The 23,572-nt window shown below is 43.0% G+C and overlaps 1 pseudogene; it reads right to left on the reverse strand.

The window, feature by feature from the left end:
• Positions 1-20,908: 20,908 nt before the first annotated feature.
• LOC122444025 lies at positions 20,909-21,536 on the reverse strand (annotated as a pseudogene).
• Positions 21,537-23,572: the final 2,036 nt, after the last annotated feature.

Consider the following 23,572-nt stretch of genomic DNA (forward strand, 5'->3'; position numbering starts at 1 on the left):
GAGGGGGGCGCTCACCTCACCACCCTCTGAGGCTGCCTGTCCTGAGTAGCTGGAAAGACGCTGAATCAGGGTTGCCTTCCCAGCTGAGCCCCTGACTCTGTGACCTTTAGCAGCTCCCCACTTCCTGTCCTGCCCAAGGGACAATGTCAGGGAGGGGCCTGGAGAGTGCAATTCAAAGAGGCCTGGAGCTGATGAGATGGCAGAAGGAAGAGCCAGGAACCTGAGGGGAGGGAAGAAACGCCAGAGAAGGAGGAGCAGGGGTCCAGGCCAGACCTCTGCAGCCCTGGTCACAGCCCAGCCCGGGCCTGCGGCTCACCAGCTTCAGCCCCACACGGTCTCCAGGAAGTTGCTGATGAGAGAAACCTGAGCTGCATCCCAGGCAGAGATAGAGCCCGGGGGCAGAGAAAGAGGGTCTCAGCCAAGCCATGGAAGCCCTGAATCGGTGCCCTGGGAGGCTGGACTCCACTCTGTTGAAGCCGGAGTGAACACTTCCCTCTGACTACTGCAAAAGGAAGGATTAGGGGGCGGCCCTGAAGCAGGAAGCCAGGTGGGGACTGGTAGGCTAGTGGTGGGTAAGAGAGGAGATGGGGAAAGGGTGGCTGGTGCATGGGTTAGGGCAGACTTCAGGATGGTCATCTTGGGTGGGGATGTAGGGGAGGGGAGGAAGGGGGGAACTTCCAAGAGCGGGCGTTGTTGGCTGCACCCTGCTTAGCAATTGTCCTTCAGACTAGCTCACAGAGGAATGGCTGTTCTTAGAGAGCTCTGTTGGGTTCTTTTTATCACCAGAAAAACTGTCTTCCCCTTGGGGCTGCTTGAGACTGTCCCGTGAAATGACACGGCCCCATGCACCCTAGGGTTTCCCACCATACCTGTCCCACCTGCCCCTCAGGATGCCTGACATTCACCTATTTGTCCGACGGTGAAGTCGTTTGTAATGATAATGAAAATAGCTTTTTTGTCTCTCTTCACCTACTAGGAAGCAAGTAGACTATTTTCATTCCAAAGCTATTTTACAAAATATTTGTTTTATAAAATATTTATCAAGCATCGTTTCTGCATCAAGTATTATCCTAGGTGCTAGGATGAAAGAGATGAACAGGATATAGTTCTTGTTTGCAAAGAGATTCCACTCTAATTTACAATTAAAATTCACATACAGTGCAGAAAAGAATGCTTGGGAGGACCGAGATGACTAACAGTGATTTTTCTCAGGATGATGAGATAACAGGTTAACACTCTCCTTTTTGAATAGTTACATTTTTCTACAATAAACAATTTTTCTCAGTGAGAGAGAAAAGTTATTTTTTTAGTTTGGAAGATATTTTAAATACATGTAAAAGCGTAGGGTTTGCCACTGTTTCCCTTTGAATGAAACCTTGGGCTCAGTTCACCAGGTGCAGGAACTGGAACTTCTCTTCCCACATCATCATGGCCCCTCTAGACCAGAGGAGGAGATTGCCCATGTGGGTAGCTGGATGGTGTAAGCAACTCAGATACGGCCAGGTGTCACTTCTCTTGGACACTTGATGGGAGGAAGCCCTCATAGGAGAATCCCTGCCACTGAGATGCACGCTGCTCACATGGATTCCTGCACAAAGGTGACAACAGATTTTCACCAGGCTTTGGCTCAGACTTCCCTGGATCCTCTTGATGCTGACTTGGCCTTCCCTGATCCCTTTACGTCTGGTGCCACCCACTGATCTCCTCCTACCCTACCCCAGGTGTCCCCAATCCCTAATCTTGCCTCTTCCCAATCCACTATTTGTGGCATAAACCCTGTGACCTGCTTCTTCTGGCACTGAGCCCTTTCTCCTCTTCAAATCAAAACCCTAGGCTATCAAAACTATTATTTCAACCACGAATTTTTGAAATTACATTTGGAAAGTCAAAATCTGATTATTGATTGTTTATTTGTTACACATTCCTGCTATCAGAATCTTAGTTTTACCTGAGGCAGTGAATATCTCTGACTGGGATGGGGAGAAGATACATCAGACACCATAAGATGAACAGCTGTTTACAAAATCCATCCTCTCACCCGCCCCCCACCTCACCAACATTCATGTGTGCACACATATGTGTACCCACGCGTGCACACACACACACACATACACCACAGGATCATTAAAATGGCCACAGATTAAGAGAATATCGAACTGGAGAAATTTAATTAATGACATGGAACTGGAGAACAGTGTTCTTTTTCTTATACAAATAAGTTCTTTCTTTCTAATCTTGATTTTTATTTATTTGGCTGCTCTGAGTCTTAGTTACAGCATGCGGGACCTAGTTCCCCCACCGGGGATCAAACCCAGGCCCCTGCATTGGGTGCTAGGAGACTTAGCCACCGGATCACTAGGGAAGTCCCTGGAGAACAGTGTTCTTTTGCTAATTTTCAGTTAGCATTTGCTGGATAATGGCATTACATTAGGTGCCAGTGATATAAAACCAACTGAGATACACAAATTCCTGGCCCACATCTCTCAAGATGCAGACATGTGAATGAGTAATTATAATTCAGTATAATACATAATAGATCAGAGCACTATATAGGAACAATCAAAACACCAACCTCATGGTGATAGGTAATCTGAGTTTTCTTTTTTATTTATTGAGATATAATTGACATATAACATTGTGTAAGTTTAAGGTGCCCAAGGATTTGATGTGTTTGTGTATTGCATATGTCTACCACTGTAGTGTTAGCTAACACCTGTATTAAGTCCCTGTTTATGTGTGCTTAAGTCACTCAGTCGTGTCCAACTCTTGGTGACCCCATGGACTGTAGTCCATCAGACTAATCTGTCCATGGGATTCTCCAGGAGAGAATACTAGAGTGGGTTGCCATGCCCTTCTCCAGGGGATCTTCCCAACCCAGGGATCAAACCCACGCCTTCTATGTCTCCTGCATTGCAGGCAGTTTCTTTATCCACTGAATCATTCGGGAAGTCCAATCAAGTCGTTACCATCGCTATTCTTTTTTTGCCGCTATGCAGCATGCAAGGTCTTAGTTCCATTGTGTGCTTAGTCACTTCAGTCTTGTCCAACTCTCTGTGCCCGTATGGACCACTGCCTGCCAGGCTCTTCTGTCCATGGGATTCTCCAAGCAAGAATACTGGAGTGAGTTGCCATTTCCTTGACCAGGGATCAAACCTGCCATTTCTTTTTTGTAGTGAGCACATTTAAGATCTATTAGCAGGACTTCCCTGGTGGTCCAGTGGCTAAGACTTTGTACTCCCAATGCGGGGGCCCAAGGTTCAATCACATCCCACATGCCACAACTAAAGATCCTGCATGCTGCAACTAAGACCCAGTGCAGTCAAATATATTTTTTCAATCTTAAAAAAAAATTGTGGCAATTTTGAAGTACATGATACAGTATTATTAACTATAATCACTAGATGTACATTAGATCCCCATCTTCTAGTTACTAGTTGGTACCCTTTGATCAGCATCTCCTAAAACCCCTGTCCCGCCCCACCTCCACCCCCCAGCCCCCACATTCTGGTGACTACCATTCTAGTCTCTATTTCTACAAATTTGGCTTTTTTTGATTCCACAAACATTTGTCTTTGTCTGGCTTATCTCACCTAGCATAGTGCGCTCAGGGTCCATTCGTGTTGTCACAGATGACAGGATTTCCTTCTTTCTAGTAATCCGAGTTCTTAAAGTGAAAGTAGTTTTCCACTAGAGAAGAGAGAGAGGTGCCTTCCTGTCAGGGAACAGTGTGTGCAAAGTCACGGAGGAAGGAAACAGCAGACTTGAGGGGGCCTTGAGTTGCTGAAGCTAAGGAAAAGGTTGGCAAGGGGACCGTCTGGCAAAGGGCCTTCTCCTTGGGCTATTTATTCAGTAGGCTGTTTTAAGCAATGGAAAGCCTTAGAAGCATCGGAATGATCAGATGGAATTTGCATTTTTGAAAAATCCATGAGGAGGATGGAAAAGAGAGACGCGTTGGGCAAGAGGCTGTGAGGAGCTTCTGGGAGTACTCAGGTGAGCTGACCTGGAGAATCAGATCGAAAATCAGGAGGTGGAGGGAGGCTGCAGAACATGATAAAATATCACACTGAATTGCAGAGAGATCAAAGGAATGACTGGGCTTCCCAGGTGGAGCTAGTGGTAAACAACCTGCCTGCCAATTCAGGAGATGGAGGAGGTGTGGGTTCGATCTCTGGGTCGGGAAGATCCCTTGGAGAAGGACACAGCAACCCACTCCAGTATTCTTGCCTGGAGAATCCCATGGACAGAGGAGCCTGGAGGGCTACAGTCTACAGAGCGGCTCAGAATCAGACACGACTGAAGTGACTTAGCACTCATGCACAAAGGAATGATTATTCTTAGTGGGTCTTGAAATCAATTTACTGTGTTACAACCAGCATTTTTTTTTTTTTAGTATCATAGAATAAGAGAGCACTAAGTAGAACAGAAAGAAAATATTAGTGTGCACCACATGAAATAAGATGGGCTTCCCTGGCAGCTCAGACAGTAAAGAGTCTGCCTACAATGAGGGAGACCCCACTTCAATATCTGGAAGGGGAAGATCCCCAGAGAAGGAAATGGCAACCCACTCTAGTATTCTTGCCTGGGAAATCCTATGGACAGAGGAGCCTTGCAGGCTGCAGTCCCTGGGGTCTCAGAGTAGGACATGACTGAAGCGACTTGGCATAGCACATCTGTGCATGAAACTTTGTTCATTGCTAATGTGTGTATTGCTTTGTGTGTTGGGGGAGGGGGAGTGTACTGAAATGAAAAAATATGTGTTTTTCACCGTGGGTTGCAATCAGCCAAGTTTGGAAGCCACTGATCTAGAACACACTAACCGGTGCAAAGCAGAGAGTAATTGCCAATGGGATTTCCAGGAAAGAAAGATTCCATCTGTGTGAGGCTGTTCAGGATGGCTTCCCAGAGGATTCTGAGGAGTGGGAAGTGGGCTTGAAGGATAGGGTTGGGGTGGGAGAGAAGAGGGCAAGGTACCCAAGGCAGGGAGAAGGAGGCGCATACCTAGCAATCTGGCTGGATTCCTCCGTAGCCTTAGTCTTTCCTAACGGCCTGAAGATGGTTATCTTGAGGAGGCTAACATTTCAGTCTTAGCACAGAAGAGCATCTGCTGACAGCTTATCTTTTCTTCCAGCACTTATGTAAAACCTATCTGTCAAATAACCCATGTCTCTTTTGACCTTCTTTGCAGGGACACCAAGTTCATTCTCAAAAGAGCTTACTTGGCTAATAAACCAGGGACATTTTCAATTTTCATGAAAACTCTTAGGGGAAAGACGACTGAATGAGCTGGATCTGGGTTCAAGATTGAGCCTAAAAGTGCATTCATCCAGTCACTTGTCATTTCTAAATGCTGTTTTTGCCCATCATAAAATGAGCTAATCAGAGCTACCTACTCTTTCTCCCAAACTTGTGAGCATCAAATCAAATGACATAAGGGGTGCAAACCTAAATTACCAGGGATGCAGACAGATTACTTTTCCCATTTGCCAGAAGGCCCAACTAATGTCAGATCCTCTGGCGAATAAACATGATCTGGCAACCTTGTCATACTTGTAGCAGATAAGAGAAGTCATTATTTTATCAGCTGGCCCCAGAGTTCCTTTCCAGGAAGGAAGTGTCATTGTTTAGGAAAATACCTTGATAGGCCCTTTGGGGATAGAAGGTGAGGCCCTAAGGACATGGGTGGGGAGGAAAAAAACAAAGATAGCTAAATAGCTCTGCCTAAGAATTGAACAAAAATTCAGGAGGTATTCATTGGCAGACCAGTGGTTAGGATTCCACGCTTCCACTTCAGAGGCTTGGGTTCAATCCCTAATCAGGGAACTAAGATCCCATATGCTGCATGGTGAGGCAAAAATAAATAAGTAAATGAAGAATTTGGGGATGAGGAAGAACAAAGGAGAGAGGCAAAAGGGAAAACCAAGTAATCTGACCAGAGACTAATGCCCTAGTCTGTAAAAAATTGGAGAAGATTTTTAAGAACAAAGAGATCTCTGGACTGCAGTCCTGAAATTCAATCCTCTCTCCAATGTAATCTATTTCCCAAATCTCCAATAATGTGTGTTACACAAAGCTACCTTGTGGGAACATGACCAGTGGGCAGCAGAGTAGGGACTGTGTTCAACTTGGGGGACAGTTCTAGGATAGAGATAAAGGTGTGTCCACAGACAGCAAAGAAAGAAATTTAGAGTCAGGTGACACGGAGAAACAGAGGTCCAGGTGAAACTGTGCAACTCAGATTGGGACTTGAACGGTGGTCTTTTAATTGAGAGCACACCTGGTCTCAGGACTTAATGACGCTCAGGTTCTTGATGTCTCAGAGCAGAAAGAACTCAGTGAGAGACAAAGTGATACGTAAAAAGTGGAAGTGATACGTAAAAAGTGGATTTATTTAGAGAGAAACATAGTCCACAGACAGGGTGTGGGCCATCTCAGAAGACAAGAGCAGCACCAGGGTATGGGGTTGTCAGTTTTTATCAGTTCAGTCGTTCAGTCGTGTCCGACTCTTTGCAACCCCATGGACTGCAGCACGCCGGGCTTTCCTGTCCAACAGCAATTCCCGGAGCTTGCTCAAACTCACATCCATCGAGTTGGTGATGCCGTCCAATGATCTTACCCTCTGTCATCCTCTTTTCCTCCTGCCTTCAATCTTTTCCAGCATCAGGGTCTTTTCAGTTTTATAGGGGTGGATAATTTCACAGGCTAATGAATGGGAAGATTATTCCAGCTATTTGGTTGAAAGGGTGGGGATTTCCAGGAATTGGGCCACTGCCCATTTCAAGACCTTTATGGTCAGACTTAGATCTATCTTGGTGCCTGTGGGCGCATCGTTTAACTTGCTGATGTGTTTCAGTGAATGTATACTGAGGCTCAAGGTCTAGTGGAAATGACTTGTCTGCCTCTTGGACCTATTTGTTCTAAACTGTTTATGTCGTATCCTTGGGCTATGCCATTCTTTTAAAGGTTGTGCCCTACCTCCTGTTTCACAGGGAAGTCATAGAAATCTTGGAGAAGACCTAAGTTTTCCCTATCTTGTGAGATGGGGTTCAAGCCAATCACTTGTACAGTTGAGATGTTAGGATAGATCTCAGCGAGGCAGCAGTGAAAGGTAGCATGAAGCGAGATCTTAATTCCCTGCCCAGGAATTGATCTTGGGAAAACCAGGAATGAAAACCAGGAATCCTAGCCATGAAACCAGCAAGGGCTAGAGGCTGGAAGGTAATTTTCCCCTGAATCTTTGCACCCAGTGAAAAATGCATTTATCACTGAGGCAGAAACTGTAAATGCGGGTACAAAGTTTATTATTAGAGATACAGCATCAAACAAGAAGTGGGACAACACAGAGAAAATTTAGTTGAGACAGAAGAAAGGCAGAGATGCACAACTGGAGGGGAAGGTTGTGGGCGTTCCCTCTAGTGAGGAGGGGCGCAGCAAAGAGGCTGTTAAGTCATTTATATAAGGCAGTTCTTCCGGGTCTTTGTCTTCCTTCAGGCCAATCATCTGTTTTCGTTTTTCACACCTGACCTACCCTGCAACTCTCCCCTGGGGGACAAAGATGGATCTTGAAGTGAAGGCTTCTGGGAAGAGCAAGATTCATTATGGCCTAGCATTATCCCTTGACTTTTGATCCCCAAGGAGCCTTTCTGCATGTGTGTAGTTTCTCCTTTGTCCCAAAATAGGGGGGAGGGAGATCCCTTAATCCTTTATTCAAACAGGGTTTTGTCCCTCTTTGTTCTTGCCACGACTATTACCTAAAAGTTTTAACAAGAGACAAGTGCTGGCTGTTTACCCTGTTTTTGTTGTTAGTTCCATTTTGGAGGACAAACAGGAGGCTGATTGTAAATGTCTCAACTGGAACCCACCTATCACTTGACTCAGGAAATGGAAACAGGATATATATAAATATATATGTATATATATAAATGTCTAGCTAAAGTCCCTCTATTTCCTATGTCAGGATTACCCCAGTAGACACAAGAAACCATTGACTACCCAACTCAATTATCACAATAAACATTTTTCCAGGCTTCTCTCTTGCTGAAGTCAATATTATGTGGCTATTATTGATTGAACTTCAGTCATAATTTATGAATCAAACATACAAGAGACAGTAAACCAGGTTTTCTCTTTTCTGACTGTATCCTGACCAATATATTTGTGCTGTGGGCAGTGCTAATCTAATACAGATAGGTAACTCCTTTCTGATAATCATCTATTGCAGCTGCATGCTATTTAGAGCATCTTTATCATCATCTCACTGAAGGCTATGTCTTCAAAATAACCTTATGAAGCAGGAAAAGCCTGGGTTCTCAACCACATGTTAACAATAAGGAAACTGAGGCCCCAAGAATTAAAAATTACATTTTGATTAGATATGAGAGATAATCTCAGATCTTAAGGAATGTTGGCATCATAGATATGAATGTGTGAAAAGTCAAACAACATTAAAGAAGTAAAAATAAATAAATAAAAATTAAAATGTAATAGGTACATCACTGGTGGGTGGTTCATTGGTTAAGACCCCACTCAGGCTTCCCTGGTGGCTAAGACAGTAAAGAATCTGCTTGCAATTCTGAGACCAGGATTCAATCCCTGGGTCAGGAAGATCCCCTGGAGAACATGAATGGCAATCTACTGCAGTGTTCTTGCCTGGAGAATTCCAAGGACAGAGAAGCCGGGTTATAGTCCATGGGGTCACAAAGAGTGATACGACTGAGCGACACTTTGACTTCACTTTCTTCCACTGCAGGGGGCACAGATTCCATCCCTGGTCAGGGAGCTAAGATCCCCATCCTGCTCAGCATGGATAATAAATAATTAAAATGTAATATTAAACATAAATAAATAAAATTTGTACACAAAAGGAGGAATAAATGTAAAAATAAATGTTGTAAGGGAGAGCACAATTTCTGAAAGGATGATAGAGATCACAATGCATCCAACATCAAAGTCAGTCCAGCTCAACCTTCTCATGACCCCACCCACTTCTTTCCATCTTCTTGGCCTCCCAAAGCCATCATTGTCTCCACCAGGATTACCATAATATCTTCCTTACTAGTCTCTCTGACTCCAGCTTTGTCTCTATAATCAGTTCTCAAAATAACATCTTTATAATATGATAAATCTCACCTTATCACTCCCCTATTTAAACCCATAGTGGCACCCCACTGCCCTAAAAGTAGAATTCTTTAACGTCATCAACAAGATCTTTCTTGATCTGGTCCTCTTATCTCTTGGGCCTCAGCTGTTGCCATTTGCTGCCTAAAACTCTGCTTCTTAGAGACTGCTATGTTATTAAATAAATATCTGGTCTCTGCTTTTTCCTGGCGCAGTGCTCCTGAAACCCTTGGGATTTCCGGACTGATAGGAATGTCTTTTGTTATTCATGAGGAATCCCTTTCTATCCTGAGTTTATGCTAAAGAAGTGACTTAGGGCGGAGCCCCTAGAGAGCCTCCAGATGGGGCTGCTTAACAGAAGGACCCAGTGATTAAATGGTGAGAACTGCCCGCTGGGAGCTGGGGAGGGAATGCTGGAGGTTGAGATCTGCGAAAACCCTTGAACAACAAGATCCCGAGAGCTTCGAGCTTCGGAGTTGGTAAGCACATGCACGTGCCAGGAGGATGGTGCACCCCCAATTTCACAGAGACAGAAGTTCTTCTGCTCAGGACCCTTCATTAACTCTACCTCTGTACTTCTTATCTGGCTGTTGATTTGTGTCCTTTATGATCAACTGGTAAGCGTAAGTAAAATGCCTTCTTGAGTTTGGTGAACTGATCTAGTAAATTATACAACCCAAGGAGGGTGTCCTGGGAGCCCCTTATTTATAGCCAGTAGGTCAGAGGTTTGTGCAGCTTACTACTTACAGCTGGCATCTGAAATAGAGGTTGTTTTGTGGGACTGAGCTTAAGCTATGGGGTGTTACTAACTCTTGTGTAGTTTGTTATATTGAATTGTTGAACACCCAGCTGGTGTTGCAGAATTGGTTGTTGTCCAAAAACATCTCAGATGGATACTTTTTGTTTTGCTTCTGTTACCGAACCCAAGTTCATTTGCCCGATACACACTCAGGCCAAACACACCAAAAAGTTGGAGTTGGGAGCAGAGACAAATTTATCGCAAGGCCAAGGAAAGAGAATGAGTGCCTCTGCTCAATAACCCCACACTCCTCAATGGTTTTTGGGGAGACGTTTTTATAGGCAAACTTGGGGTGAGGGCTACAGGATGTGTGATTTTCCCCTATTGGTTGGTAATGGGGTAAGAGAGTGGTGTTCCGGGAGTCTTGTGCTCAACCTGAAGTTACTACCATCCTCCACCTGGGTGGGGGTGGTGGTGAAGGGGTGGGGTGTCTTAGTTCCTGGAGAAGAACTCAAAAATATTGTTATATATATTCCTCCTGGAGGAACTGGGACCCAGTCCCATTGCTGCACTATTTTTCTTGACTACTTCTCCCTTGTTTCTGTATTCCCTTCCTTCCCTGTGGTGGTTTAGTGCTAAATCGTGTCCAACTCTTTGTGACCTTATGGACTGTAGCCAGGCTTCTCTGTCCATGGGATTTCCCAGGCAAGAACACTGAAGTGGGTAGCCTTTCCCTTCTCCAGGGGGTCTTCCCACCCCCAGGGACTGAACCCTGATTAATAACTATTTGAATCTGCTCTTTGGAACTGAGAGAAGGTCTAGAAGGATGAATGAAGCCTATTTCCTACAAACAAGAAACAAGAACCATGGGAAGGATTTGTACTTGGAAGGGCCCCCACAGGGTCCTGCTCAATTTCACTTAGTTTTGCTGATTTCATGGAGTATTTTTCCACCTACTCTTGCTTCCTGGCCTTTGTATGCCATGTCCCTTCCACTTGCATCGCTCCTGCCCACTCTCATGATCTAGCTAATTTCTTCCTTTTCTTCAGGTCTTGACTTAGGAAGAACCTCTCAGGAGGGATTATCAATCTCTAGAATAGGTTAGAAGCTACACCCTGCTACTCTCACAACATCCTTGATTTCCTCACCCTAATGCTCAGCACACTTCAGAGCTGTTACTTATATAACTGTCTTCTCCAAGAGTGAAGAATGCTCTGTAAGCTCACTGATGGGTGGACTGAATGATCTGTCTTGCTCACCTTCATTTCCAGCACCCAACATCATGCCTAGTGTGTCTCAGGTACTTAAGTGTGTTGAGTTCAGAATGAATGAATGGATATTGTCGGAACTCTAAGGGGGAAAAAAGGTTGAGGTGGTCAGGAAAAAGGTAGGCTAGGACTAGAATGACAAATGAAGACACTTCCATAGTCACCCAATATGTTGCAAGAAGGGGAACCCCTCCAGGGTACGAGAGTGGGCTCTTGTCTAACACTCAGAAATGAATTGTCCGAGGAGACACACGTGCAGACAAAGCAAGAGGCTTTATTGGGAAGTGAGGCCCAGGAAGGGAGAGCAGGAGGGTAAAGGAACCCAGGAGAACTAACTGCTCTGCCACGTGGCTCAAAGTCTCAAGATTTTATGGTGATTGGGATTAGCCTCTAGGTTGTCTTTGGCCAATCATTCTGACTCAGGGTCCTTCCTGGTGGTGCACACATGCTCAGCTAACATGGATGCCAGTGAGAGGGATTCTGGGAGGTGGCAGGACACGTGGCTTTTCCTTCTGACCTTTCCCAAGCTCTTCTGGTTGGTGGTGACTTATTACTGCTGTGTTCCTTACTAGGACCTCCCTTCGTAAAATAATTCACGCAAATGGCTACTGTGGTGCCTGGTCATGGTGGGTGGTTTCAGTCAGTGTGTTTCCATCGTGAATACATTGGTGATAAACCATGGCTCCTTACCTCCCCAGGGAGCACCTGCAGAATGGAAGAGGCTGAACTATGAGAGAAGAGCAGGTTCTAGTGTTGCCTCTGTGCCCTCACTGCATGACTTTGAGCCCGTCATTTAACCTCTCAGAATCTGAGTTTCCTCATTTGTAAAATGGGGCCCCTACAGGCTACTGGTGGGTTTCTGTGAGGCTCAGGGCGGTCCAGAATGTTTAAGTCCCCAGCACAAAGCGTTCCTGACCAAACGCATGTGAATCTGTTTTCACACAGCCTCTCCGTCCAAGATTTTCCAAGGCACTGGCTGAAAGCCAGCCTGGGAAAAGCCGGCATCTCTAAGGCCAGCTTCCTGCCCCTGAACAAACCCACTCTGCCCAGTCTGATCACCAACAGGAGCTTGGCCATCTGCTCTATCCACCCCAGAAACAGCAGACAGTATCCATAGCCTCTCTGACACCAAGCTTTAGGAGTGCCACCAGCCAGAGCCACTGACTTAAAGGCATTTACCGCCCACAAGGAGGTAGTATGTCTTCCCCTATAATTTTTGAGTAAAGAATTTTTAAAATTCTTTGGAATTGGAACTCTTCTCTTTAATCTTCTTTGTTATACAGAAGGCCTCCAAGTCCTCTGAGCAACAGAATTTATTAGGTGCCTGCAAGGTTAGGGTTGTTTACTGCCCCCACTCTGCAAGGAGATTCCAAACTAATTAGGGGTATGGTAGGCCAAATCATGCCCCCCACCAAAAATAACCATGCACTTATCCCTGAAACCTATAAATATGTTTTGTTACATGGTAAGCAACTTCACAGATGTAATCAAGGTTTTGGATCTTATGATTATAGGGAGATGTCCTGTATTACTTGGGTGAGGCCAATCTAATCACATGAGCCCTTAAAGTTAGAGCACTTTATCTTGCTGGAATCAGAGGAGGAAGATGAGGAAGTTGGAGACTCAAAGCATGAGAAGGCAACTGACTTACTGTAGGAGTGGTGGAGGGGGCACATGGAAAGCATGAGAAGGAATAAGGCAGCATGTAGAACCAAAGACCAGCCCCCAGCTGAGAGCAAACAGGGACCTCAGTCCTACAACCACGAGAAACTGAATTCTATCAACAACCTGAAAGAGCCTGGAAGTGGATTCTCCCCCAGAGCCTTCAGACAAGAGCCTAGTCCTGACACTTTAATTTCAGCCTTATAAAAACCACAAGCAGAGAACTCAACCAAGACTCCTTGGACTTCTGACCTACAGAACTGTGAGATAGTAAGTGTGCTGTTTTAAGCCAGTACATTTGTGGTGATTTGTTACCATAGCAACAGAAAACTAATACAGGGAGACAGGGTTTGTGTCTTGGGGTCTTTCAATCTAGAGCTTAGCCTTAAGCTGCCACAGCTGTGAATTCCTAGGCATCTGACCATGTCTGGAAAGTTGGGGGTTGTGGGTAGGCCATAGACAGAATGATTGAAGCGAAGAGAATCAGTTTCCATAGAGGTTAGGTCAGAGAGCCTCTTTCAAGAGAGATACCCAACCCACAAACTTGGTACAAGGACCCAGTTCTGAGAACAGAGAACAAAAATTAGAGTCCCACTTGGAGGGTATTTAGAGTAGATGGGAGGTCCTCCCTGTGGTAGTTCTGGCCAGTGACCTTTGGCCCACAGAAGGACAAATGGGGTAAAGGCAGCCTACTGAGTTAAGACCCTGGGGACTGACTGAGAAGGGCATATGAGACCCACCTGGATATTCGGGAGGGGTATGAGAGCCTCTGGGATTTCTGTAGTTCTGTGGTAGAGGCGTCAGAGCAACATTGATTTATTCACGTTATTTATGATGCAGTTACACCCTCTGCCCCCCAAACTGGCGTGGCCCGGAGAAACAGAATGCCCCAAGATCGGTTAACCTCCAAGGGCAAAATAAGAGGCTTTGAAATGTCAGACAGATGGAGCAGGAAGGATGCAAGAGGCAGGAGCATAGAGAGGGGGTGGCTTGGTCAGACACAGCTAGGTGCTAACTTTTCCTCCCAGTGCTTTCATAGGTTACCTTACCTTTCTGAGGTTGAGTTTCCAAACCTAAAAAAAAAAAAAAAAAAGATGATCTTCATCACAAAACATTATGAAGAAACAATAGGCAGGTTATTAATCATTACAGCACATGATGAAAAATACATTCCATACTACTCCAGTTCAAAAACTCTCATGTTTCCCATTTTAGTTCTCCGATATTGAGATGTGTCTTATATTGGCCAGGCAGGAGTCCTGAGGCAGTTTTATTGCCTGCACTTGCAAAATTAGTGTCAGTGGTTGAAAAGAAAATTCCAAAGACTATTGACTAGTGAAGTATCCTTTTAAGAAAAGCTATCTCTTCAACTTCTCAGAGCTCAGAAGATAACCTCATGCAGAAAAACAGACAGCAATGATGACTCAGAAGGGCTAGACTCTAAATGTGGACAAGTTTTAGTGATGCCACAACCAATTTTTCTTTTTTTAATGTGTGTACAAGACAGATGAATGATAAAAACACAAGTCTAAAAGAGCACTTTCAATAAGTACAAAATGAAAAATTCTAAGTGATAAAAAAACACTGATAAAATATGGGAACTATTTTTATGCCCAACTAACTTATACAGAAATCAAGGCTGAGAGAACACTTAAAGCAAATAGCAAGACTAAGATGTAAGGAAATGATCTCAGGCCTATGGCAGGTACCTATTTGATGTGACTAGTAATCACTGTATTTAACCACTGTATTTGTATCCCCCAAATCCTTCACAGGAGCCCAAGAGCTTCAACCTTTGACCCACTAGAGATATGCTTCAGTTTTGCCCGCTGAGTATGTGTGTGCACACACAAATCCAAAAAACAGGAGTTGGTTGAGAAATATAGGGAAAAACCCTCGATATTGCAGAACATTACAAAAGATTGGAGTTATTTTAAAGAGGGTCTATTATGGCATAATTGATAAAGTGTATTGATTATGTGTATAATTTATGAGTTTGGACACATATACAGGCTGAGATACCCTTACCATAACCACTAGGGTAATAGACATCCCTCACCATTCAAAGTTTCTTTATGTCCCTCTGTTTGTGTTAAGAACACTTAACACCCTCTTAAATTTTGAACCAGGGACTGAAGACAGGCAGTGACAAGGACAAAATTGAATAGGGAAGTTGTTGGTTCAGTAAAATGCTCAACTCCAGGAAGTGACGCAATCCAGGAAGTTATTTTTTCACATAAAGACACAACCAGGAAGTGGTGCTTTAGTTCCAGTGGAAAGCATGGGAAGCAGACATTGTTGCTGAGGCTGCACAGAGAGCTTTTTGAGCAAATGGCTTGAGGTAGAATACTGAGATTTGCAAAAGAAGCAAGGACAGTGGAGAAAGAAGAAAGGCAGAGAGGTATGGACCACCCCTGAGGAGGGGCGCCCCATCTGCAAGCATCTTCTTGAAATGAAGCAGAATCAGAAAGCAGGCTTCTTCCAGGCTCCACAGTTGCCCCCACCCCCGCTGCTTTCATTATGAAGGAAGAACAGCAGAAAAGAATAGACATTTTGAGTGCTGCTGTGAAGCAGAAGAAAACCAAGACAATGTTTTAGTTAAATAAGGAAAGTAAGGAAAAAAGGAAAGGAAACACAAACCCCAAAGCATCAGTGGTAAATCTCCACCGGTCAGGATGAGCTGTGCTGGGAAAGATCTCAAATAAAAAGGTATATTCTGTTCCTTTTTGTTGTAAAGCCTATAAATATGACTTCTAACTTTGGGGCTCCAGCCATGGCCAGAGACTGCGGATTCCTCTGACTTCGGGACACAAAGGAAGTTTACAAATTCAGGAGCCCCTCCCAGTCACCTGCAAGATACCAGGACAGAATAATAATGGGAAAGTGAGCGACAGGACAGTGAAACAGGGTTCCCAGGATACAGTGAACATCACATTTTTAGATCAAGAAAGAAGGCAAAATATTTCTTTCCTAGAGTTTTCTAGGAAAACTCTCAATAGAAGAATGAAAGGGGAAAAAAAAATCTAACCAAAAAAAAGAAGCTAAGAGGAAGGAGAGCTGACCACTTGAAGAAGTATGAAAAGGGTGATAGAAGAGAGGCATGAAAAATTAGGATCTCCTGATGGGAACTTATCCAGAGCCTCAAGTGAGTGGAACAGCTTGAACCTCAGAGGGTCTGGTGGGCTGGAAGAGATGCTTCCTGCTGAGAACCTTGGCAGCCTAGCTCTTTAAAGAAGATGAAACTTTAGTCTTCTTCTTGGCTTTCCTAGTAGAGAGTTCCTTAAGAATTGTCTTTTTATGATTTCAAATGACTTTCTCCAAAGATCAAACCATTTTATTTTCAGTGATTCTCCTTCTTCCTTGAGAGCAAGTCTCTTTTCTTGAGCAGCTGTGAACTCATTGTCCACCTCCATCATTGAGGGACTGAGTGGATAGGGCAGGGTTCCCTCATGAGCTGTCTTGGGGGTGAAACTGCCTCCCTCTTTAGACAGCTGTGCCTGGCTCTCCTTGTGGGATCTTAACTCCCCAACCAGGAATCAAATGTGTGAGTGGAATTGCAGAGCCCAAACCACTGGGCCACCAGGGTATTCCCTCTCCTGAAATCATCAGTGACTTTGCTCTGGGTGCCTAGACCTACTCCACCATCTCAGCCTAGACTGGACCTTTCAAAAAAGGAAATCCCTTTAGGATCATTCATAGACACCCCCCCCCACCCCCTGTCCCTTGCACATCCTGATGTAAGAGATCTTAAATTTTACTTTAATTGGTATCTGGTGAGAGAGAAATTTAAGTGAGCTCAGGAAGATTCTAGGGAGTCAAAAGAACTTAAAAATGGAGGAAACAATACAAAAAGTGCTAAAGGAAATTGAACTGTCTTTTAGTTATTTAAAGACTATTAATATTTTATATTAGTATTTGATAAGGGCTTCCCCCGTGAGCTCAGTGGTAAAGACTCTGCCTGCCAATGCAGGAAACACAAGAGATGCAGTCCAATCCTTGAGTCCAAGATCCCCTGGAGGAGGAAATGGCAACCCACTCCAGTATTCTTGCCTGGAAAAAAATCCCATGGACAGAGGAGTCTGGCGGACTACAGTCTACGGGGTTGCAAAAAGTCAGACACAACCGAGCAACTGAGCCTAGTGCACAATAGCACAGTATTTGATAAGTGACTTTAGTAGAAGATTGTGCTGAGTCATTTCCCAAGTAATTGTCCTTGTTCAGTCACTAAGTTGTGACTTCCCAACCCAAGGATCGAACCTGAATCTCTTACGTTGCGCAGGTCAGTGCTATATTTCTCTAAATGTGGGTTCTTTTTTCTTTCTAACTCACAGGGTCCATAGTGGCCTTGTGTACCCAATCATTTCTTGGTGTTTCTGATGACACTGGTGCAGGGATGAAGTAACATTTTGTCTGGAGTTAAATGACCTCTTAGTAACAATAGGCTCAGTGAAACGATTAAAATAATTTGGAAGTATACAAAGTGAAATCTCTACTACTTGCTCATAATCAGGGGGATTTGGAGAAAATACCCTTAGTTGTTGAATTATCCTTCTAGACCAGCAGTCCCCAACGTTTTTGGCGCCAGGGACCAGTTCTATGGAAGACAAAACGGTGTGATGGGGTGGTTTCAGGATGATTCAAGCGCGTTACATTTATTGTGCACTTTATTTCTGTTATTACATCAACCCCACCTCAGATCATCAAGCACTAGATCCTGTTCTAGACCTTTTATTATCTACCTGTCAGATTGATACATGACTACTGGCATCTATTGGAGTGTACTCAGACTGTGTTAATTTTTTTAAGACAGTACCTTGTAGACATGAGTTAAGGTTGCTGTATAAAGGTTTACTTCATTCTTTATCATGGTTATACAGTTTCCTAAAGTGTAAATTTATAATATAGATATTATTGATGTATAATTGATTTACAACATTATATTAGTTTCAGGTGTACAGAAAAGTGAATCCAGTTATATATTCTTTTTCAGATTCTTTCCACCTGTAGTTTATTACAAAATATTGAGTATAGTTCTCTGTGCTATACAGTAAGTCTTTGTTGGTTACCAATTATATTTGTAGTAATATGTAAATGTTAATCCCAAATTCCTAATTTATCCCCCCCCCACCACCATAATAATATTAACTAATTCACTCTGGGACTTTCAGGTGTCTTTTTTTTTTTTTTTTAAACTATTTCAAAGAGTCTGCTTGTATAATACTAAGAGCACAGGCTAGGAGCAGGCTGCCTGAGTACCATCCTCTCTCTGCAGCCTTCTCCTCCATCTCAAGTGTCCGTGTCTGTAGAATGGGAAGAATTAGCCCAGACTTATAGCACTGTGAGATTTTGCTGAGTTTCTAGAGTAAGCATTTTGCCCTGTTTCTCCATTCTTGCCATAATTGTTACACATGTTTTTGCAACTTGTGCTAGAATTTCAGTGAGATAGTTTTCCAGAATGAGAATTTAAAAGACAGAGCCAAAATGTCTTTCAAAAAGTCTGACCCACTTAGGTGGCCACCAGCAGCATACAAAAATTTCCTTTCTCCCATTCCTGTGTGCTGTGACTCTTGTCATCCTGCTCTCCGCTTCCATGAGGTTGATCCTTTTCAAATGGCCTCAATCCACGATTCCTTAGCTGAAAGTAACCTGGCCATTTAAACTGGAGCTTACAATACCTGCCAACATTGCAAATACGTGTACTCTTTGACCCAGCAATGCCAATTCGGGAATTTATCCTACAGATAGACTAGCAGGCTTGCAAAATGACATGTCTACAAGGTTATTCATTGCGGTATTGTTTGTAACAGCAATAGACTGGAAACTAATAGGAGATCGGTTAAATAATTTATGGCTCAACCACACAATGGATTACTATATCGCCACTTGAAAAAAAAAAAGAGAAGCCTTTGTACTGATACAGAGTGATATCCAAGATGTATTTTTAAGTGAAAATAAGAGTGTAATAGCTAACACTTGTATCCCTTATTTCATCAATTCTAAGATGTGCATTTTTTCACTTTGTGATGCACTTGAAATGAGGATGTGTTGTAGTCAAAGGTGTGTCATAATTTAATTGGAATTTTTTTCCTTTCCTAGTCCATAAAATAATGACATGTCTTAGAATACATGGCATTTTGGATTTGATGAAATACAGCCATGCTTACCCAGTGCGAGGCACTGTCCATTTCAATCTCACAACAACCCTGTGAGGGTAAGTACTATTATTTTTTACACTTCACATGTGAGGAAGTTAAGATTTGACCTCGGGCAGTCTCACTCCAGACCCCGTGCACTTAGACCTCTGATCCTGCAGCACCACACGTCACATGTAGACGGCTCACAGTGCACCAGGCCCGGTTCTAAGTGCTTTGTGCATGTGTTTGTTCATCTGATCCGCAAATAACTGGAGAAGACAGCGGCCACTCTTATCCTCATTATACAGCTGAGGAAACTGAGACACTAAGAGGTTATGAAACTTGCTTAAAGACACAGCTGATCTGTGGAAGAACTGGGGTTTGAACATGGGCAGTCTGGCTTTAGAGATCATGCTCTTCATGATACTTTTTGTGTAAAAAGGGAGGGAAGTTGTGATACATTCATATTTACAAAATGGCGTCTTAGAAGTAACTTAAAAAGTACAAGTGTATCAGTAGGGTAACACATAGGAACTGAGTGATTGGAGGATGCAATGGGGATGAAAGTTTTTATTGCATGCCTTTTTATCTTTAAATTTCATTTAATTGACGTGTAGTTGACTTACAATATTGTGTTAGCTTCAGGTGTACAGAAAAGTAATTCATGTATACGTGTGTGTGTATATATGTATGTATGTGTATAAACATGGGGCTTTCCAGGTGGCGCTAGTGGTAAAGAACCCACCTGCCAATGCAGAAGATGTAAGAGACGAAGGTTCAGTCCCTGGGTCAGGAAGCTCCCCTGGAGGAAGGCATAGCAATTCCATACATATATGCACATATATTGTTTTTCAGATTCTTTTCCATTATAGGCTTTTACAAAATATTGAGTATAGTTGCCTGTGCCATACAGAACCTTATTTATTATTGTATACATAGTAGTATATGTCTTTTAATTCCGAACTCCCAATTTATCCCTTCCCCTTGTTAGCCTTTAGTAACCATAAATTTCTTTTCTATGTCTGTGAGTGTATTTCTGTATTATCAGTGAGTTTACTTGTATTATTTTTTTTAGATTACTCATATAAATGAAATTTTATATTTGTCTTCTGACTTCACTTAGGATGGTAATCTCCAGATTCATCCATTTTGCTGCAAATGGCATTATTTCATTTTTTATGGCTGAGTAATATCTCACTGTACCACACCTTCTTTATCTATTTATCTGTTGATGGACATTTAGGTTCCTTACATGTCTTGGCTATTGTAAATAGGGCTGCTATGAACCTTGAGGTGCATCTGTTTTTTTTTTTTTTTTTCATTTTTTAAAAAGATTTTATTGGAGTTTAGTTGATTTACAATGTTGTGTTAGTTTTAGGTGTACACTAAAGTGAATCAGTTCTACATTATATCCATTCTTTTTTAGATTCTTCTCCCATACATGTCATTACAGAATATTACGTAGAGTTTTCTGTGTTACACAGCAGGTCCTTATTAGTTATCTATTTTATATATGTGAATGTGTTTTCAAATTAGAGTTTTTGTCTTTTCCAGATATACGCCCAGAAGCTGGATCATTTGGTAGCTCAACGTTTAGTTTTTAAAGAAACCTTCACACTGTTTTCCATACAGGCTGTACCAATTTACATTCCCACAAACAGTGTAGGAGGGTCTCCTTTTCTCCACACCCTCTCCAGCATTTACAGGGCTTCCCTGATAGCTCAGCTGGTAAAGAATCCACCTGTAATGTGGGAGACCTGGGTTCAATCCCTGGGTTGGGGAGCTACCCTGGAGAAGGGAAAGGCTACCCACTCCAGTATTCTGGCCTGGAGAATTCTATGGACAGTCCATGGGGTTGCAAAGAGTCGGGCACAACTGAGCAACTTTCCCTTCACTCTCCAGCATTTATTGTTTGTGGATTTTTTTTTTTCTTGGTAAGGAAGTAGGATTCATTGGTGGGCATGAGTAAGAAGGGGACCTCGCCAAGTCGCTCATGAGTGCAGGGCCCATCATTTGTCCAGGGGCATGTATTTGACCCCACAGCCATCTGGGATGAGCTGCTTTTCTACCACCGTGTTTTCAGATTCATCCACGTTAAACTTAGTAAATCCCTGCTTCTTGGAGATGTGGGTTTCTGGTGGCCAAGGAACTTGAACCTGGCCCTGTGGAGGGCCTCAGTCACGTGCTCCTTGTTAAACAGGTTGCTGTGGATGGACATTATGACCTGACTGGTGTGGGCCCTGGCGACCGGGCCCTGGGGCTTTCCAAAGTCACAGCACATACCTGTCTAGAGCCTAGGAGCTCTAGCACAGGACAGCATCTTGTTGATGCAGATGAGGAAGGGGTGGAGCCACACTTGGATGTGAAAATCATCTTTGCCATGACTTTTTGCCATGTACTTGTTGGCACAAATAGGGGCAGCCTCCAGAGCATCAGAGGAGAGCTGCTCATACTCATCTGATACCATGTGGCCACAGAGTGGGAACTCATTCACTTTGCCTTCTTTCGCCTCTGGTCAAAGATGCGGATCTTAGCATCAGGGACACCTCGGCAGAAGCAGGACTTGAGGTATGGCTTGTTCTTATCGTACCAGTAATACAGGGCGGGGCAGCAGCCCATGGCAACACCAGGATCTTCAGTGGCCTGCTGAAGGGAAAGAGTGTTTGTAAATTTTTTGATGATGGCTATTCTGCCTGGTATGAGGTGATACCTCACTGTAGTTTTTATTTTCACTTCTCTAATAAGCAAATATTGAGCATCTTTTCACATGCTTGTTGGCCATCTGTATGTCTGCTTTGGAGACGTGTCTGTTTAGGTCTGCCCATTTTTTGATTGGATTGTTTGGTTGTTTTTTTGGTTGTTTGACATTGAGCTCTATGAGGTGTCTGGTTACTTTGGAAATTAATACCTGTCAGTCGCATCATTTGCAAATATTTTCTCCCATTGTTTAGGTTGTCTTTTATTGTACTGACAGTTTCTTTTGCTGTGCAAAAGCATTTAAGTTTAATTAGGTCCCGTTGGTTTGTTTTTACTTTTCATTATTCCAGGAGACAGATCTGAAAAACTATTGCTGTGATTTATATCAAAGAGTGTTCTGCCTATGTTTTCCTCTAGGAGTTTTATGGTATCCCATCTTATGTTTAGATATTTAATACATTTTGAGTTTATTTTTGTATAAACCGTTAAAAGAATGTCCTAATTTCATTATCTTATGTGTAGCTACTCAGTCTCCCCAGTACAATTTATTGAAGAGACTGTCTTTTCTCCATTATATATTCTTGCCTTACTTGTCATAGATTAATTGACCACAGGCATGTGAGTTTATTTCTGGGCTTTCTATCCTGTCCCACTGATCTATGTGTCTGTTTTTGTGCCAGTTACCATACTGTTTTGATGAGTGTAGCTTTGTAGTATAGTCTGAAGTGACAGAGCATAATTACTGTAGCTCCATTCTTTCTCAGAATTGTTTTAGCTATTTGGGGTCTTCTGTGTTTCCATACAAATTTAAAATTATTCTAGTTCTGTGAAAAATGACACTGGTAATTTGATAGGGATTGCACTGAATCTGTAGATTGCCTTGGATAGTATGGTCATTTTAACAAGATTGATTCTTCCAGTCCAAGGACATGCTATATGTTTCCATCTGTTTGTGTCATCTTCAATTTCTTTCATCATAGTCTTACAGTTTTTAGAGTACAGGCCTTTTGCCTCCTTGGGTAGGTTTATTTCTAAATATTGTATTCTTATTGCACACTTGTTTGTTTGATTTTTGAGCCATGTGAGTGTATTACCTATTTAAACCATAACAAAACAACAGTTTAAACTTTGCTCCAAATGAATGTATCAGTGGTTTGAAAGAAATGATCCTAAGTCATCAGTTAATGAGATTTCTGTATCTATTTGCTCTTTTAATATTTATCTTTTAAGCCTCAGAAGGACTGCTTTTATTGTTAAAATAGCAATGGATAACAGACAAAAATCTACGTTAATTCTGATTACATATACCATGATTTCAAAGCTTGAATCCCAATGTAATACCTATATATGGCTCTGTCAGACCACACCAGTATGAGGATAAGAAAGTGAAAGTCACTCAGTCGTGTCTGACTCTCTGTGACCCCTTAAACTATAAAGTCCATGGAATTCTCCAGGCCAGAATACTAGAGTGGGTAGCCTTTCCCTTCTCCAGGGGATCTTCCCAACCCAGGGGTCAAACCCAGGTCTCCCGCATTGCAGGCAGATTCTTTACCAACTGAGCCACAGTGGAAGCCCAAGAACACTGGAGTGGGTAACCTATCCCTTCTCCAGCAGATCTTGCCAACCCAGGAATCAAACTGGGATCTCCTGCATTGCAGGTGGATTCTTTACCAACTGAGCTATCAGGGAAGCTCAATATGAGGATGGTAACATATGACCCACACATAATTGCACCTTTCTCTTTGACCACAGTGTGGCCTCGGGCTGTCACCCCCAGTGAGTGAACGGTGGAATGGCATGAACATCCATTGTGTTATGGTTGATTTTTTAAAGTCTTTTAACCCATGATAGTGTTCCAGTTAGTCAGGCCATTAACTTTCCTGACATTTTCTTATAGCCTCCATGATTTGGAGGATTGGAATTTTTTTTTTTTTTTTTAGTATCTAAATTCACCAACA

The sequence above is a fragment of the Cervus canadensis genome, chromosome 6 (assembly GCF_019320065.1).
Source record: "Cervus canadensis isolate Bull #8, Minnesota chromosome 6, ASM1932006v1, whole genome shotgun sequence".
Lineage (NCBI taxonomy): Eukaryota > Metazoa > Chordata > Mammalia > Artiodactyla > Cervidae > Cervus > Cervus canadensis.